The 21,291-nt window shown below is 36.4% G+C and overlaps 1 long non-coding RNA gene across 1 annotated transcript; it reads left to right on the forward strand.

Annotated features, from left to right (window-relative positions):
• Positions 1-13,504: 13,504 nt before the first annotated feature.
• LOC136825896 (uncharacterized) lies at positions 13,505-16,420 on the forward strand. Its single transcript, XR_010849484.1, has 3 exons — positions 13,505-13,642; positions 14,034-14,126; positions 16,282-16,420. It is a non-coding gene; the product is annotated as an uncharacterized lncRNA (long non-coding RNA).
• Positions 16,421-21,291: the final 4,871 nt, after the last annotated feature.

The following is a 21,291-nucleotide window of genomic DNA, read 5'->3' on the forward strand; positions in this document are numbered from 1 at the left end:
CAAACTGTTGAGATGGCTTTGTCTGTCCGTCCGCACTTTTTCTGTCCGCCCTCAGAACTTAAAAACTACAGAGCTTAAATTGGTACCCAAATCATCAAACGGCCCTTTGCAGCCTCTAGCCTCAGTAGTTTTTATTTTATTTAAGGTTAAAGTTAGCCATAATCGTACTTCTGGCACCGCTATAGGTATCAACAACAAAGGCCACCACCGGACCGTGGCTGAGGCCACCACCGGACCGCAGCTAAGAGTTTCATGAGTCGTGGCTGAAAGTTTCGTACAGCATTATACGCTGTACAGAAAACTCGATTGCCCCGAACAAACTTCAGCCTAGTTTTTACTTGTTTATATCAGCGTCTGCTCCAGTAGTAGAGCGTACCAGGCTTCCGAAAAAGTTGAACGCCATTGTATCTCCTCGTGTTCCTGATAGTCACTGCCGAAAGAGGCAGCACCCCCGAAAGGAAATAATCCTGAACCATGTCTACAAGGACTCCTCCCCGCCATCACTGAACATTCCCTAGCGGCGCTAGGACAATTCGGTACCGGAGAATTCAGTACCTGACAATTCGATGCCGGACAATTCGGTACTAGGACAGTTTGGTACCAGACAATTCGGTACCGGACAATTCGGTAACACTAATATTACTAAAAAGGTAAACACAAACACACAATGTACACATATTGTTTAATTGTCAGTGGTAAAAAAGAAGATAATTTACAATGCTTAGAAAATTTAAACTGCTTTTAAAATTCATGTTTGGTAAAATAAAATAAATTAACAAAATTAATTTCTTGCATTTATTACTGAACACAATACTAAAACAAAATAAAATCTTAAAATCTGCAGTATTTCAAAATGTGTAAGTGTGAGGTCGAGCTTTGCACGAGCGAGTTTCACAACGCCGCTATATTTTTGTACCACCAGCATTTTTCTGTGTTTATAGCAGGGCCCACTTATACTGTTTATGGTAAACGTATTTTTCGTTTTCGACCCATTTCCTTCTTCACTTTTCCAAATTTACAAACTTGCAAGTGGCTATTCCATTCCTCACGGGCTGATAATTGATACTAAAATTCAGTTAAAAGAAATACTTGACCACAGTAACGATGCTATACTGGTGAATGGGTCACCACCACCTGACTTAGAATAATCGTTTCATATCTCATTACTTAAAGGTCTTTGCAGCGTCCCTTCGGCCACTAGCTGCAGCCTCTCGCGTTTCTTTTACTGTACTTCCGTTCATATCCTTTTTCTTCCATCTGACTTTCCACCCTCTAAAAATTCTTTTCTAGTGCAACTGCGAGGTTTTCCTCCAGGTACACCTTTAAAACCTATTTACTTCAATTTCCCCTTCAGCGATGAATGACATGACAGGTCCCAGCGCTTGGCCTTTGGCCTAAATTCTATACTCTCTATTCAAATGAGTATATATTTTAGTTACAAGCCTACCGTAACAATTCGGTTACCAAATTGTTCTAGTACCGAATTGTCCGGCACCAAATTGTCCGGTACCGAATTGTCCGGTACCGAATTGTCCAGTACCGAATTGTCCGGACGCCTTCCCTAGCATGTCCTCCGTGCCCTTCTTTAAATTTGCACAAAGAAGGCCCCCTTTGCCCCCCACCCCCCACAGGAGCCACATGTATACAACAATGATGGAGTAGTGATGGGTTCTCCCCCCAGAGTACTTTTCGCTAATTTCTACACGAACGCCGTGGAACGGCGTGTATTTTCCACCATTAAGAAACTGCTGATATATGTCCACTAAATTGATGACACCTTTGTCAGCGCCAACACTGAGCGAGAGATAGAGCACTTTCAACATGCCTTCCATTGTCACAGTTGCCTCATCTTTGCATTGGATACAGCTGTGACTGCCGCTGCCCCTTCCTTGAAGTTCTTATGGAGCAGCAAGAACAATGCTTCGTCACCCAGGTGCACACCAAGTTGAAAAAGCTTGGCATGTGTCTGAATGGATAGAGTGCATGCCCCGAGAGATCCAACTGGATGATCATTGGTGCCCTACTTTAAAAAAAGGAAAACTAACAGCCTGGTTATGAAAAACTACCCGGCCTACTCCACACAGGACCCCTTAACTGGCCTGAAGTGGGGCAACAGAGTGTACCACTACAAATGCCCATATGAGGATGACCCGGCACTCACATCAGGATGACTACCATGTGCTTCTTCATATTCCATGAGGAAGCCATTGAAAACCATGCCAGAATTTCCCATAACATCAGAGTTAAATGGGGAGACACAGTTACAAATATTGAAATTATTGATATAGTGGCAGACCATCACTGCCTGTGCTTCTTAGAAGTCCCACATATTGAGGAGACAAAACCTAGCCTGAATACAATGCAGGAAACTCTCCTTCTCATAATATTCACACATAGGGTACCATCCAACAACAATTCAGAACTGAGCAAACAGACTAGTCAGGAGCTGCCTCTACCAACACCAGCTCTATGGGGTTTCTCCCCATTTCCGACAGTCACAAACGGAGGCGAGCGTAACCAGCTACGTCAGGGAGAAGGTTTCACTGAGAGTCTCTGATCCCATTACAACCAATAGGAATTTCAGTTCCGCTCCTACCTGCAGTTTTGGATGTCATTATATACCAGCTACAGAGTCCCTTTCCCATCAGGACGCTCCACGCGTCCTGAGACAGTTGAAATGTTAAGTCCCTAGAAATGCCCTACAGCAAACTTCTGCTGACTGGCAAGACCCCTTATCTATTGCAGTAGTTCCCAAACTTTTCTGGCTCAAGACACCACTGGCATTAGAAAGCCATACTTGTCAGTATTTTGTATTAAATTCTGTCGCTGTGACAAAACTTTATCACTGGATAAATTGAAAATACTAAATGCGTGTCCTTGTGCTGATGTCGCTTCGTTTAAAATAAAGTGAACGACAACAAAATTGTAATTGTAACTGTAGTTAGAGGAGTTGCGTACTAAATATATGATTAATGAGCTCAATGATGCAAACGAAACAAGCTAACAAGGCCCAATGGGCCACAGTAAAATAGGATGTTCTTGCAAAACACAAAATAAACGTTTGTTGGTTAAACTTCTGAAATAAATTTTTTAGTTCTATTATAAACACAAGTTTTCTTGAAAAATAATGTAAAATGTTCCAGCAAAACCCTGAAATTTGTTATGGGTTTATTTTATTTATTAAAGTGAAACGATTTAGCTGCTTATAAAACACACGTTTTTAGAACACCTCTCCTTTTCTTATGAACACAGATGTTTCATTAATAAACACAACTTGTTTTAATATAAAAAATTTTAGTACCCCAGAAAGCACAATTTTACTGAAGACGACTTTTTTTCTGTTTTGTAAAACATCTATCAGTACTGTATGTACATTTCTATTCATTGTGAGACCTTGAGCACGAACACTTGATCTTCTTCTTTTAACGTGCTTTTTTCCCATTTGTACGGGGTAAGCACGATGCCTTCTTTTGAAGGACTTTGATTTGGCTATGGGGTAGACCATAGTCTCGATCGGCTGCCCTGCCTATCATCGCTTAGACCCTGGTAGCGTATGTACATGTATTGTACCAGTCACCAGCGCCCTTTCTCCCAGAAGTGAGAAGTAGTTGTTGTGCGGTTAGGTCGACAGTTTGAGACGTATGAGGTGTCTGTTATGTTTTTAGATGTTGGAGTGGCTTTGTTTGTGTGTGTATTAGTCTGTAACACCCATTTGCTTTTAAGCAAACCTATCCATTGATTACATACATAATCCCGGGGTGTCTACACGGATGGCAATGTGTCCGCCTCTCTGACCGGTCGGCTGCGGATTTAAACCCGCGTCACAGACCTCTATGAAGTCGAAGGTGCTGCTCTAACCGACTTGGCCATCGAGGCTTTGAGCACGAAAGCTTGATATCAGGTCTAAATGCTGATAATGCCACTCGCATATCGTCCTGAAGAGATAACCATCTGTTTGATTGCATTTCACTGTTACAAACCATCTGTTGGTTTGCATTTCACTGTTGCAAACTATCTGTTTGTTTGCATTTCACTGTTGCAAACTATCTGTTTGTTTGCATTTCAATGTTGCAAACCATCTGTTGGTTTGCATTTCACTGTTGCAAACCATCTGTTGGTTTGCATTTCACCGTTGAAAACTATCTGTTCTTTGCATTTCACTGTTGCAAACCATCTGTTGGTTTGCTTTCACCGTTGCAAACTATCTGTTGGTTTGCATTTCCTGTTGCAAACCGTCTGTTGGTTTGCATTTCACTGTTGCAAACCATCTGTTTGTTAGCATTTCACTGTTGCAAACCATCTGTTTGTTAGCATTTCACTGTTGCAAACCATCTGTTTGTTTGTATTTCACTGTTGCAATGGCAGAGAATGTTGGTTCTCACAAATACGCTGTGGAGAAACGCCGTAGTGGATCTTGACGGCCAAATTAGGATGCCTCACTTTTCTCAAATTGGACTTTGAATGTGGAATCAGCAGACATATCGATAAATTTATCACGTTCAGTGGCCGCGAAATCTAGTTATTCAACTTTCTAAGCCAAGTCTAAAAGGTGGAAAGAGCATCGAAGTAACTGTAGAGCGTATCTGGCGTTCGATTTGATTCGCTCTTAACTTGTTCATCAGTATCAGCTGACATTTCAGATATCCTACGACTGATTGCTTTATTGGAAGGGAGGTACTTCTGAAACTAATCCCGAGCTTCTTTGCAAAGCATCGTTTCAACAATCATGTTGCATGCAGGGGCAAAGATTTCTTCAGCTGTAAGGAGCTTCAATTTTTTGTCATCAGTTCTGCTACTCTGAAGGAGGCTACAGGAGCAGTGTAAGCCCCAGTTACTCTTTTGGCCAATTATATAGGCGCTTTATTCCGCTCCCCCAACAAATGAATAAAAATATGGCCCTTATTTCTGACACAGAATGGTCTGCTAGTGATATGCCGCCTAAACTTGCTCTGTTCCATAACCTCATTACCGTTGACCGTCTCGGCACTAATTATCCGCATCATTGTTTGAAGTATAACCATATTCTCAAGAGACATCAGAACGTGTCCCGTATGTCTAGAAGACGCACTTAGTTTAACAACACATTTTGCCCCCTCTTGGAACAAAAACCCCTTCAATACTCCATTTCAAACCAGGAGCGGAGTCATTATTTGAGCTTCATGGACGTTTATCAGGTTCTTTGAAATAAATAATAATTAAAAAAAACAAAAAGAGATCGGGACCGAGAAAAATGGGCAGCAACTGAGGCAGACAAAGGAGGAAGATATTAATACAAAAGAGACAAACTAATGTTTTTATTTACAAATTTACAACGCCAGTCGAGCTTTGTGACAAAATTTGGTTTAACACAATATACCCATTTATAATGAAATCTGACAGGCATCAAGTACAACCAAAATAATAATTGTTAGAAATAAATCACCATTAACGAGCCAGTACATTATTGACAACCATTAACGAGCCAGTACATTATTAACAAAACAGGTAAACATCACATAAAAACGACGGAAACATTGACAAAACAGTCAATCATAAACAAGCCAATAATCTGTCAGAGGGACTTATAAACGAAGTAAAAAATCCTTAATAAGCAACAGTCTCACATTACAACACCGTCACACATTCATCGAACATGAATAAAAGGGACCATAAACTTATCAAAAATGAAAATTAATGCAAGGCTACGACATTGCCAAAAAGCCACGAAAACACAAAACCATTACTCCAACAAACAATCATGACTCTAAGTGTAACAAACAAACACGGGAAAAAAATAAACGGAACAAAAATTTTAGGTTCGAAAACCCGCAGCAATGAAGAGTGCAGGACACTCCAGGCACTCCTGAAAACGTGACAACGATACAAATGAGATCACCCCTGCAAATAAGCACAATACCAGGGCTGCACATGCAACGCGAACGAAGCTGCAAACCAGATACCGTGATTCTCAACACAGAAAACTGGAGGTGAAACAACCGTTCCGATCGTCCCAGGAAAGAAAACGATAAAGAAGGTGGTAAAAACCTTTACAATACAATATATATATATATATATATATATATATATATATATATATATATATATATATATATATATATATATATATATTGTTTATATACAAATACGTATTTATTCTTTATATATATACATATACGTATTTTTCTTTATATATTTATATATAGAGAAAAAATACGTATATGTATTTATATATAAAGAATAAATGCGCATATATATATATATATATAAATGCATATATGAAAGTGTTTATTCTTTATGAGTAATGATCTTCTCGCCACAAGGAAGAAAATAGATTAATCTTTACAGGATCATTTTTATATTCTATTCTGTTTCACCCAGTTTTAGTATTGTTCTACATACTTGTAGTGTAAGAAGTAATGCAATTAGTTATCACACCTCACCTATTTCATGAAGGCTTCTAGCGTTAACAAAAACATAATTTCTATATTTTTCGCATCCTGTCGTTTAAAACAAATTAACTACTTTCTGAAACAAGGCGAAAGGCAAGTATCACAGAGCTTACTAAAACTCTCGCTTTTCTATAAGAAAAATAATGGAAAGCGTAAAAAGACTACAAAGGATGTTCTTGAGGACGAGCAGAACCTGAAGCTAAGATCAGGAGGCATTCAATTTCCTTTATAGATCTTGTTAAGCTGCTTACAGACGCTATTAGCAGTTTCCGGCACCTTTTAAAATACACAAACGTCAAAAAAAAAGTGTAATGATGCTCTTAAAGTGGTAAAATGAGAACAGTATTGCTCCCTCGTAAAGGGACAATGTTGCAGTAAGGAAGCAAAGTTTTACTTACAGTAGGAAATGGTGTTCTTAAAACGTAGTAGAGTAAAGCAAGTATGCAGCGAATTTGTCATTGTGAAATTTTGTGCAATATGGCACTTGGGAAATTCATGTATATAAAAAATACTGAAGTTTCCACAGGGAAGTTTGGTACAGATCAGGCATGTGAAACTAAAAGTGTTCAATACACCAAACAAATCAACATAATTATTACATAAATCTATACTTTATCAATAATATAAGCAAAACACACTGATTATGATAACTATATAATGTAAGTATATTTATGCAATATATTATGATTAACACGTTGAATGGTAAGCAGGCCTACTACTATTTGACACTTAAATAAACTTAGTTTAACTAACGTTGGACGATATCAACAAACGGGAATTGTAGATGATCCAGAATTAAAGAGTAAGATTCATCCAAGGGGGAACAGTAATTAAACATCATATGTCGTATGTACTCGGTTCCCTTGCCTCCAGTTTTTGGTATTTCTATTTCTCCCATACGAAATTAGGCAAATAAGATTTGAATTCACAAAGAATGACCTACCCTTCTTCTTTTCTTCCTTTCGCTAGAACCAGGGATAGGTTACCCCCAGAAGGGTACCAACAGAAGTACTAAATGGCAGCCTAATCCTAAACAAGTAACTAAGTCTAGTGTGATTTACCTTAGGGTAATGTTTTGTTACTCTCACCAAAAGGCCCTTCCATCAAAATCTTCGAAACAGAGAGACTGACTTTCATTCGAAGATCAGCCGATGTACAATAAACATTTCAGAGAGAATACAATTAATAAATTAACAACTCGACTATAATTGCCTAAATATCTGTTCTGACAAGATTTTCGGCGAAATAACAACTTCCTTTAATCTGAGCTGGAAAAATAGGGAAGTGAGTGTTCTTCCCAATTTCCAGGGTTTTGTTATTAGTTATCATTTGTCAAGTTTGTATCTAAGAAAAATAGCATAGTGTAGTCATACATGCAAATCTTATTAATGAACAAGTGCACCACTGGTCGAAAAACTATAAGAAATTCAAACAACTGATAACCTTTTCAATCCCTGGGCTAGATAATGCTATTTTGCCAAGCATGAGAATGAACTATTGCTCGAAATCCCTTGAAAAGTTAGCAGAATGAGCAGTTTTAAATGATGGAGCATGAAAATGCTATGAATCATATAGCCATCAACCTCTCATTTGGTCGAAAACTGTCTGCTAAAAGGGTCACTCGTCTATCTGGTTGAGTTATAACAAGTTTATTGGATGTTAGAGTTTTTTCAGTTTTAGCAGTTTCTTTATTATTTTGTTTGTTGTTATTTCTAGTACACTGTACGAAGATAAAATCTCTCAGGTGCTATTGTTATCATTATAGCAGTTTTTACGACACGTGTACCCAAGCAATTTACTTAGTGTGGCCTTTTTCACTATAACCCGATTTGTTTTTCCCCTGAGGGTCTCTCTCTCTCTCTCTCTCTCTCTCTCTCTCTCTCTCTCTCTCTCTCTCTCTCTCTCTCTCTCTCTCTCTCTCCGAAAAAACACAGCACTGTTTCTCCAGGTTTAAATGTGTAGCTGTAATGAAACTCTTGACATCAAAGAGGAGGGATTAGAATTCACTTTACATTAGCGTCGAATTTTAATTGAAATAAGGTGATAAAAAATAAAAATTACAAAAATTACAAAAAAGTTAAAGAGGTGAAAAATGTTTATATATGGAGTCGCGATATAGAGAAGTTTGTCAAACACTAACTAAACACTGTCACTGAAACTACTCGTGTGATTAGGTGCAAGCGCTTGGTGCTGTAAACAGCCTCTGCCTTGAGGGATGAAATCGTGTTCAGTAAAAAAAACATTTGTCCTAGACACCAGTTTATTTTTTTTTTTTCTCGGCCTTATGCTAACACGATCTTTAAATCTTAAGTTCTGTCCACACGAGCATACTGGGTCTGCAAACAGAAGCGAGAAATGTGTTCATTGGCTGGCTCGTCTCTTGCATCTGCTGAACAACCACCGAAGTGTATGCTGAACACTTGAGCGAATGTACCAGACACTCTGTCTGCGATTAGTGACATACACTGCTGCCAACCACACGAATCTGGTCAAGATTCATGCCATGAGCCAACGCATTGCTTTTATGTTATCAGAGACAGCTGATGTACAGTATATGTAAGACATATATTTATTGATAATGGTAAACCAATAATATATAAGTAATAAATGAGAATATTTATTGGAATGTAGAGAGTTCGTGAGCATGCTAATTATAACTTAATATATTTTCAATTTAGATGACATAAAACGCTGTATGTATTTGAAGGGTTGGTTGTTTAAATTGCCTGGCAACTCTACCTAACCCACTACGTAAATAAAGGTACATATAGATCCAACGAATCGATCTCTAGTGTGTTGTTGAGACAGGACGTATGGCAGCAGCCAACACCACCGTTCTACTATAGAGCAGAAGCACTGAATAGAACTGTATAGGCAACATCCTTGCTTCTTGGATGTGGTAAGCAATATTTACAGACAGGGATAAAAGGGCAGCAACCCTTGGTCATACTGCTGGAGAAATAAGTAAATTTGGTGTGGCAGTGCCTGCTGTTGATGGTTGATGTGTATTTTCATGATGCATGTAAATATAATCATAACAGAATGGGGGACTCGAATGAGAGTGATAGCCACGCTTGAGGTAATTGGCGGTAGCCTACCGTGAGGTTCAAGTATGTTAAACATGTCAGGTGTTAAATTTGCTTTCCAAATATAAATATCGTTAACATAATAATAAAATAAATTTGGGAAATCTTGTTCTTTTCAATAAAATAGTAAAACCTAATTATCTAGTTTCAGACGAAATAGCTGCTACAGTAGTTTTCCAGTTCTGTGCACACACAGGCAGCAATTAAATTATAATTTACTATTTCTATATTGCGACAGTTTTCTTTATTGAGAAAGAATATTGAATACTGTAGGTCTTTAACATATTGGTTACTTACGGTAGGATACTGTCAAAATCAGCTGATTGCTATGTGAACCTGAACAAGGCTCGCACAGTCATCCGAGCTCCCATTTTCTTACGATTGTATTTATATCCATAATAAAAACATACATAATTTAAACTGTAGTTAATCTTTCTTCGCGATTTGATATATAGTCTCTCACGCCTTCTGAATTATTTTAGACAAACCATTTTAAAGTTCTGGTCATATACTGCAGAAACGTGAAGGTGCATTCAGGTGAAAGCAAGACTGCAGTTGCATCAAGTTTGGCCTCTGGTATTAAGCTTCCCCTTGCTTCGCTATAAAGGCTGTCGCTTTTTTAAGTGGTGTGTAAGGTCTCGAGGTCCATTCTTGTAAAACTTCCGGGGTCTTTTCTGGACCCTTCTTGAATTCTCTTAGTAGAGTGATACTTGTAATTCTCTCAATAGTCTTAATATAGCCACATAACTTCCTAAATTTTTACTTTTCATAAACCATTTTTAGCACCATTTCCATTTACCTAGAAATCTTCATAACCTCATAATACACAGCCCTATCAATAGGACACAGAGTGTTGAGGTCCGGCAACGGAAAGGAAATATAAATACTCATTAAATGTAAATATGCTTGCATTTATATAGATACCGCAGACAAATAGATAACACTTTCATTGTCACGCACTTCCTATTTTTCTAGCTATCGTATACAGTACCAGCGCAACCGCTTTCACCTCCAGCGAGACTTTGGTTCCCTAAGCACAGCTATGTGGACATAACTGTGTTTACAGACTGTCTGGTAATGGACAAAGTCTGCCGGACACTGTATGCTCATGTGGGCATGGCCTTGAAGTAGTCTTTAAAACTCAGTTAACAGTGAAAATTCTAAGAAAACGTTGTATGAAGAAGAGAAAAATTGGAAGATTATTTTGTGCTGCTCCTTTGGCTACTTTGAAGTAGGATGCATACCAGTTTAATTAAAGTAAATGGTGGTGAAAAAAGTGCCTAGGACCAAATACTCTGTAGCCAGGTGTGTTGGACGTTCTAACATGTACACCATGAGCAGTCATACTCGATGGAGGCCTAGACACAGTGGTAGTAGCAATTACTACTGTTTTTGAGTATGGGTATCCTTTCAACTAGAGAATGTACGGCCAGAAATTGGTGTGATCAGCAGTGTAACGTAATGACACTGAACACCACAATCCAGCAGTTGTTTTACTCTTGTTTTAAAATATTGTAAAAAATCATTGTTCCACAACGCCTGCCATTTACTAAAGAAATTGGGATTTAGAAATAATAACGAATCAGTGATAGGAACAGGTACATTTGACCTAGTCATATAAATTGCAACCTTTGCTGCTTTATCAACATCCTCATTTCCCTGAATGCTCACACGTTCAGAGTCCAGTGTAATTTATGAAATATAAACTCAATCTATTCGTCAAAGGGAATTTTAGGAATTATATGTACAGTACATCAGTTGAGAGAGAGAGAGAGAGGGAGAGAGAGGAAGGATCGTGATGAAGTGATTACAAATCGAGACATTGTCACGAACAATGAAGAAAATCAAAAATAATATTGGATTAAATAGCAATGTCCTTCTATCACAGACACAAGGGATGAAAGAGAGAGAGAGAGAGAGAGAGAGAGAGAGAGAGAGAGAGAGAGAGAGAGAGAGAGCTGGGGTGACATTCATAGAATATTTAGTCTCAAATTCACTGTTAAATTAAAAAAAAAAAAATTCACATCCGCCATTCTATGTGAACTACTGAGGGAAAAACCCACGCTGTCATAAACCCACCTACACAGACTCATTTTCTTAAAATCCCGGTGTAGGAGTTTCAGGCAAACTTGCAATTCGCTTGTGACATTACTCAAGACGTATGATTAGGGAAAATCTCTTTTAAAAAATTGAGGACATAGAGAAGTATACGTTCACAATTTTCCTTAAGCAATTTAATGAGACGACACGGTCGAGAATATATGTCAGTCCTAGTCTCATGGCGCTATGGCAGTCATGGGAATTATGGGAAAGTTAAGGTCTTGTATAAATGCAGTCCTAACCCCAGTGAAGGAGCCGGCCGTCATGGACACGAATTTGTTCTCTATTTTCTGACTTGGTAAACTCCGAAGGATTTACAGTCCAAATACTGTAGGCTCATAACTAATCAAGCCTCCACTAGGAATAATTTTGCAATCTGGTGATAAATTTCATCTATCATTTTAAAATGAAACCCCAATTATCATTTAAAGATATGAAACTGAGTTAAGTTAGATGTCGCAACATCTATATGAAACCATCATAGGTAATAAATATGACGAAGTTTTAGGTGACCTAAGAAAATTTCAGTGACTCCAACACTTGGGAATCCTTGGAACTATATTTATTGGAAACTACCTAGTAGTGCACCCAAGTTTCTATGGATCTTCTCTTTTAAATATTTAGACAACGCATCAACTGCGTCCTGACGAAGGGTAAATGGGAAGACAGGAGTGAATTCAAGAAAATATCGGTCATGGGACCAAGACGTAAGTGAAAAGTAACTGAATGAAAAAAATCAGAGACCCTTTGCTTCTGAAAATCTGATACAAGTATAATATGATTACACAGAAGCTGGTGGGAACAACGAGGGGCTGGGAAAGACTGCCAATGAAAATGGGCTGTAAGTTCTTTGTGCTGCAAATAACCTTGTAATCGGAGCTGTAACCTTTAAATGACAAGGTACATGACATTCATAAATGCACTTTAACATCTCCAGAGGGCAGTCTTAGAAACAACATGGATCAGATACCACTTAACTAAGAGGAATAGAACACTGAACAATATTAGGAACTATAAAGAAGATATATTAGCAGTGAATCAATACGAACTTGTCATTGCATAGGGGAGTCATGACAGAAATATATATGCATTGGGTAGTTCATTTCCCTTCATTGAACATTTCCAAACAATAATAGCTTTTATTAAAAAGGAACAATTCAGAATGATAACTTTGGTGCCAAATTTATTAAGTAAACTTTTGTTTTTCTTTGCAAAAGACTTGTCTTCCACAAACTATTTCCGACTGGGAAAATCAACAAATAGCCTGGCTATGGGTTTGCATACCATACCTTAGGTTTAAATATATATATATATATATATATATATATATATATATATATATATATATATATATATATATATATATATAATTATGTATGTATGTATGTATGTATGTATGTATGTATGTATGTATGTATGTATGTATATCATTATTATCACGAAGTTTCCCAGAAAATTCTGGAATAGAACTTCGTTCGGTTATATATATTCCTTAATACGTAAGACTAAATCAAGAGTTCCTTTTTATACAACGCAGCAGTTTACCCATTACACAGAAAAATGTTCATTCTTTTGTTCGGTAAATTATTTGCTGAAAGTTTTCTGTTTTGACATTCAAAAGACAATTTTCTCGGAGAACCGAGAATCCACAAAACGCAGACTCAAACAATTAGCGTTAAAGTACCAACAGATCTTTTAAAGTTTCCCCAGAAACATAAACCAAGGACGCCTTTGTCTTTGGCGCAAACCGTCCAAAGTTTCAAGAAAACCGACTCCAGGGTCCTTGACGGTGACTTCAGCAGCAACGGGTTTCTTGGTAAGCAGACCTTTAACTGGCTCGGTTTTCGCTTCGGTAACAGCGAAGTATCGTAGTGTTATTGCGTTCTTCAGCGGCGTTATTGTTTAGTTTGTCGGTTCCCTGATATCCGAGAAGGACGTAATTCCGTACCGGTTAAACTTACGCTTGGAGTTCTGTGGTTTGAAGGATGGTCTACGTGAAGCTGTGGTGACATCCCAGGCTCTGCAAAGGTGAGTGTCATTTTGATTGATACCCTTTTTATCAGATGGTTAGTTTCCCTGATTGTAATAATTCGAGTCTGGTTACTTAGGTAAAGGGGGTGTTGTAATGATTATTTTAGTTTCTTGAACTAAGCATTTTGATCTGTGCTTCAGAATTTTAGCTTACGCATTTTATTTGAAATATTTCATTTATCCTAAACCTCTTTGTTGCTCTTGCTCAGGCGATTTTGGCTTTTGTGAATATCATAAACTTGCTGCTATTCGTGGGTTGCGAATACTTAGTTTTAATTTTTAATCAAAATTTTGATAAATCTTTATGTACGTTGTGGATCTGATATATTTTTCATTCATAATAAATTTTGATAAACCTTGATTTAAGTACTTTGTTCGTCTTTTTCAGGTTTTTGATAAACGTGTAGTAGGCCATGGGTCGTTTCTGCACTACAAATTCGATATTTTTCAAGATTAAACCATCTCCTGATGGGCTATGAAGGTTAGTGTTCAATGTGTAATTTAATTTTAAATTAATATGCAAGTGTTTTGTTCCTGTCGTATAAAGCTTTCCTTTTTGAAAAATCTTATGTACCTTGAATTTTGTAAAGGTATGAATCGCAGTTAACTGGTTTGCATTTGTATCTACTAACCAAACCTTTTTTTCCTCCACCCCTACAGGGGAGGTGCCCCTGTGGGGGTGGAGGACCCTTCCATTCCCTGTGGGCATGGGAGGTTCTAACTACTATAAATTTTCTTTCAGGTGGTTAAGTGCATCAGTAATTTTAGTTTAGAAGTTAAAGTTCCTTAAATATTGTGTTTTAAAGATTTAAGAAGTATCGTAGCTTCTCATATTCAACGTTTATGAATTTCTCTTTTCAAGTTATAGGTTTTTCTGTTTTTAGTAACCTTTGTTAAATCTCTTTTGCATTTAAATTTTGGCAATATCATTGTACGGAAGTTAACGTAGGCTTCTAAATATTTCTGTAAATTAATCTAATATTAGCTGAATTTAATTTGCAGTTCTTAATATTTTAATTTCCAAAGTTCGCCAGTTTTCATTAGTTTGAATCTCTCCTCATTTTAAAGTGACGTTAACTTAATAATTTTTCAGATAGCATTTGGTTATGATTTCCTTTAAAAATTTAACGTAAACTTTTTCGAACATAGAGATTTTAATTTTGATATTTTGAAACTAAACCAGATTAGATTCCATTTGTTCTTGCTTCAAACGTAACGCAGTTGTAAACTTAATGCTTATAAGTTAGTGACCTGATACCAGCTGTACAACGAGCAAGCCTGTGTTTTCACTTTTAATACAATAGACAGACCTATGATTTCATAGACAAAATATTCGTGTGTGAACAAACCCGTTGCCTGTTTGTGCTATTCCTTAGCATCCCTGGCAAATTGATCTTTCGCTTCGCAATTTCAACATCTGAAGTCGTGTTTATTTGGACGGTCTTGACTTTGGTCTATTTGCTTGTTAGCACTTTGGGTAACTTTGGGGCCCCGTTTTGCTAGTATTTTTTTTTTTTTTTTTGTGTTGCACTGGTCAGAGGCTTTATAAGTGATTGGTCTTATAAGAAAAGATAGAAACCATTGCTAAGTCTTCAGATCATTTAAGACAATACCTTATTTTATTGACTTTAATTTTAAGTGTTATATTTAAAATTACAAAAATTCCTGCCGCAGTAAAGACAAATGAAAAATAACTTAATGAAGGCCTTTTAAATAAGGTGAAAATAATCTGCAGTTACTGATACACATCATTGTATACTCGAAGTTGGCCTGTATTGATGTTTTTAGGGTAGTTTTGACACAAATTTCAAATGATACAGGTGTAGATGATTGTTCTTACCTTCTCCAATAATAGTAACTGTCACCTTCAGCTATCTTGCCATAAATTCCGGATCAAATATCTATGAGCTTTGTAAGCTGTTTACCTTGACCAGGTACTTTTTAAATCTCCTGGTTTTTACAATGCTGATGCTGATTGAAGGTGGATTATTTCAGCTTATGAAAACACAAGTAAATCCTTATGTGCCATCACATGAAAATATTATCTAAGCAAATATTTAACGTTTTATTCTTAGCGTGAAATACTGTGGTTTAGTGTTTCCATAACTTGAGAAAAACCCAACTTCTGGTACCATTAACAGTCTAAAAGTTATGTAAAAGACGTAAAAGTCATGTAAAAGACTGAAAACTTATAGAAATTTTGAATGGAATCCGTGTAAAAAATATTAACCTTAAACTTGTAATTATAACCCTGCCAATTATAGATGAAACTAAAGATCAAAATTGAAACTAAAGATCAAAACGGTAATGTCTCCAAAATTAACACATTATCTACACTACAACAAATTCAGTTAATGGTAGCAAATAATTTTTAGCTTAAAATATATGACAGCCATTCTATGGAAAATGTCGAAATATGGAGCATTTAGGGAAAGTATACCTTAGTTTAACCAGACCACTGAGCTGATTAACAGATCTCCTAGGGCTGGCCCGAAAGATTACTTATTTTACGTGGCTAAGAACCAATTGGTTACCTAGCAACGGGACCTACAGCTTATTGTGGAATCCGAACCACATTATAGCGAGAAATTTATTTCTATCACCGGAAATAAATTCCTCTAATTCTTCATTGGCAGGCCGGAGAATCGAACGCGGATCTATGAGGGTGCTAGCCGAGTACGTTATCGACCCACCCAATGAGGAACTCGCATTCAGGAAGCATGATAAAATTCGAGCTCAGGATTCTTAATTGTTTGGTGAAAGTGTTTATGGAAGTCATCCATTTAGCGCTAAGCAATGTTTTTTTTTTTTTTAAGTTATTTTATATGGTTGTTTAGTGTAATAAACGGCCATTAACTCAGTGTACCAGCTGTAAACTAACCATTAAAGCAAAATTTAAAGTTGCAAAAATATTGTTTGATATTCTTTCTACAGCATTGATTGCTTCTACATGAAATTAAGAGTATCTTCTGTAATAAACTTATTCCCTATTCGTGTTGATAACGTGTCTTGAGTAATATAATTTTTGGGAGCCAATGAATAAGCGATCTGTTGTAAAACTAGGTCTTCAATGTTATTGCTCCTTTGGTCACGTAATGTCCCTTCGAATTCAAATTGTTAGTTCCTGTAGTGAATTAATATAATAATTTTAAAACTTCGGGTTAATAAGCAAAAGGAGTTTTAGAATCTTTAGAGTTAAAAAAAAAATATGGATTATGAAAGTATTTTGAAAATAAATCCCCAGTAACCCCTTAACAAAAATATCAACCAACTGTAGACAGTTGACTGGACACCAAATAAGCCTTCATGGCTATCTAGAGTTATTGATGCTTTTACTTATGAAACGATATGGATTGTTGTACTTAGGCAATTTCCCCGTCGGTTGTCGTAGCCGAAATGAAAGCAGCTACCATGTCCAGGTAAACGACATGGAGGACGTATCCCTTCATATTTTGAAAATCTCGAGTCCAATACAGGGAGTTAACACTTCACTAACCTAACCTTCAGGACCACGCTCTGTGGCTGTAGGGCTTCCCCTACCCTAAACCCCCAACGTAACCTGTCCTATGAGGTACACCTTATATATAGGAGAAACTATGTTCACGTTCCTTGCTTATTTGTCATATAAGCCTAAATGACTAACAAACGCCAATACGCTAGACCTACTGTTTGATATAGTAGCACATGAGATTGTAAGGACTAAAAATGGATAGGCATTGAAGACGATATATAAAATGGGTAAAGAGCTGTTTCTTGCATAAACTGTAAATCTGCCTTCAAGCAATACGGAGAGTGACACCACCGAATTATCTTATGAAAATATACGAAGTAAGGCTGCTGCAGGTAATGGGGAATTTTACCTGGTTATGGGTAGCAATGAGAGATTAAAATCAAATAGGGAAATGATTAAGAGAATGTTGATAATAAAACCGTACAAATAACATGATAGTGCACTTGGTAACGGCAGATCAAATATTAAATATGACGAAAATAAGGCACTCGCCTGGGAAATGTAACCACCATAAGGAAATACTTGAAAATGGGTAGGCTAAAAACAATGTACATAGCTGTTTTTCTAAGACTAGAGTACTCTCACGGCACTTTAGATTTTACATGCATGATGTTAAAGAATAAAGTGTAAAAGTCATATCTAGATACAGTGCCGAAAGCATAAAAACAAAACGGTAATAAACTTTAGAAAAATAGAACGGAGGTTCAGCAAATATGTTGGAAAAGAGCTCAGAATACATGATACCAGACTATTTAAAAGCTTGTCGCAAAAAAGAGAGACGACGTTTGTGAAGAAACCAAACTTAGGTATTCAAAAACAGTTGTGACAAGAGAAGAAATTATTTAAGGAAACTTGACTCTCTGACAAACTAGTGGGGTCCCCGGCTGAACAAGGTGAGGAACGAAAGTAAGCCCCTCAAAATGAGCTGAGCTATTATAGTGATTATGGTTGTGCGACTGTACAGTACCTACCTACTTAGTCTAGCTGTGATTTTGTCCCTGGGAGGGTGGATTTTAGCCCAAGTGGCGGAATATTCCATAATGAGAAAAACTGACCAAGGACAATTTTCTCCTGTGGGGAAAACTGTTCTGGGGGAAATAGAGAAAGGTACAGTGGTGTTGAATGCAGAGAGTGGTAAAACACAGATTGACGTCTAAAAAACACACTGCCTCTGTTGTCTTAATTGACCAGTGAATTAGGTACCTCATATTTGGGCGACTTTGATTTTTTTGCGATGCGGGCTGCTGGCTAAATGTAAGCAGTAGACTTTGATTTGTTGATTTGTCAAAAACAGGCTGAGGAAGGCACGGATCACGTAATCTTGCTGAGAAGCCCGAGGCAACACTTTCTGGAGCCAGCCTCTCGACGGGAAAAATTGAAATATATTATATATATATATATATATATATATATATATATATATATATATATATATATATATATATATATATATATATATATTATATAATATATATTATATATATATATATATATATATATATATATATATATATATATATTATATATATTATATATATATATATATATATATATATATATATATATATTTATATATATATATATATATATATATATATATATATATATTATTTTATATATATATATATATATATAATATATTTATATATAATATATATATAATATATATTTATATATATATATATACTATATATATTATATATATAATATATATATATATATATATATATATATGTATAATATATATACATATATGTATATACATACATATATATACATATACATATACAGATATATGTATATATATATTATATGTATGTATATGTGTATATATATATAATTATATATGTATAATATATATACATATACATATACACATATATGTGTATATGTGTACATATATATATATATATATATATATATATATACACAGCAAAAGGAATGAAACGTGTTGAAGCTAGGGGTCAAAGGGATGCTGCAAAGAATCTTAAGGAATGCCTACAGTGCACCACGTAAGATGCACTGATGGCACTGCCCCCTAAGGGATATATATATGTATAAAGTAAACCCCCGTATTCGCGGGGGATGCGTACCACACCCACCCGCGAATAGCTAAAACCAGAGAATACTTAGAACCCTTCTAAAAACACTCAGAACTGCCTATTTTGATAGTTCAAACACACACAAAACAAACTAAAAATGCTTATACAGGTATCATCCTACTTACTATGGTGTCAGGTTCCCCCCCAAAAAAAACCATTGTTTGTTGGAAAAAAATGTAAGAAATACCAAAACATGTCTCGAACATAGCCTAGCCTAGCCTACACTAGGGTATTCGGTACCATGTATACATATATGGTAGCCTAGTCTACACTATAAAATATACTCTTTACATACACTTTAGCCTATAGTAATTATTAATATCAGCTAATTCTCGAGGTTCATACAAAGTGACTTATAATTCAATAAAAGAGAAATTGAATAACACAAAAGAATTAGCCTAGCCTACACTTTTGTATATTATTGGTATATTATTTACATGCACGGTAGCGTAGCCTACATTATACTCTACTCTATATTCACATATCGTATTATACAAACGTCAACATACTTAATATGCATCTTTTCCATGGATCTTTTAAATGTTATGCCTTAATTCGCTGTATCCAATAATATTGTATATATTAAAACAAAAACTTCTTTCAGTTTTCTTCTGAAGATGGAAAGAGAAACCCACAAGATTCTTGTGTATAACTTGTTTACTGGTAAATATTTACATATTACTTTTGATCTCGAGTACTTTCAGGTCCTAACTGTGACCCTTTTTCAAGAGATGAGGTAGTCAGGCTGGTTCAAGGCCCAGCAATCTTCTGGAACTTCTTCTCCCTGTGCTGTCATTTATATGATGGCTGTCCTGGTTTCCATTCTCTTGAGTTGTCAATCTCCTCCTGTCGGTCTGTTATCCTGATCTGATGGTCAGTGGTATTAATCCTTGTGGTATGTGAGTAGTCACCATCGGTCTGTTGGGCAGGAGACCTAACCTCCAGGTCAGAAGGGTCGATCTTAGCTTCTTTTAATATTAAAGATCGGCTTATGGGATCTTCTGAGGTAAATCCTTTGTTTCCTTCTATCACTTTAATGTCCCTAACTTGAAATTGAAAGGTTGATGGAGATATGTGGATGATATTTTTGCCATTCTGCAGGGTGATGAAAGTGAAATAGAAACTTTTCTAGACGAACTCAATAGTTTTGATAACAATATCCAATTCACTCTAGAAAAAAGTAACGATAATGAACTGCCCTTTTTAGACATCTTGATAGAAAGGAAAGAAATAGGGTATGAATTCAGCACACATAGAAAGCCCACACACACAAACTCGTATATTCATTTCTTCTCTTTTCACAGTCATGATATAAAAATGGGTGTTCTAACAGGTTTATTTCTTAGGGCAATGAGAACGTGTGACCCTTGTAAGATAGATAAAGAAATAAATTACATTGATAAAAGCTTTGATACATTAGCATACCCGGAATGGTTCAGAAAAAGGGCACTCAACAAAGCTAGGAGGATTTTTTACAGGGAAAATGCAGAGAGTACATGGAATACAGAAAACAAGAAAATAGTTTCCCTCCCTTATATGCCTAAAATGAAACAAATTACATAAAAAATGAAAGAAACTAAATATAAATTTGTGTATACCTTTGACAATACCGTAAAAAACAAAGTATGTAAAAATAAATCGGAAGGAGAAGATAGTAATGCAGTTGATGTAGGGGGAGCATACATAATTAATTGCAACAATTGTGGAGACAAATATGTGGGTGAAACAGGTAGGGGAATAAGGACTAGAATTCAAGAACACAGGAGGGCAGTACAACTCAACTCACAGGGGAGTGCTATAGCTAGGCATTGTTGGGAAAAGGACCATAGGATGGATTTTAAAACAGTAGGCTTATATACAAAAGCAATAGCATCAGTCATAGGAGGGTAGTGGAAGGGCACTCATCAGACAGATTAAAGTGATAGAAGGGAAACAAAGGATTTACCTCAGAAGATCCCATAAGCCGATCTTTAATATTAAAAGAAGCTAAGATCGACCCTTCTGACCTGGAGGTTAGGTCTCCTGCCCAACAG

The sequence above is a fragment of the Macrobrachium rosenbergii genome, chromosome 3 (genome assembly GCF_040412425.1).
Source record: "Macrobrachium rosenbergii isolate ZJJX-2024 chromosome 3, ASM4041242v1, whole genome shotgun sequence".
Lineage (NCBI taxonomy): Eukaryota > Metazoa > Arthropoda > Malacostraca > Decapoda > Palaemonidae > Macrobrachium > Macrobrachium rosenbergii.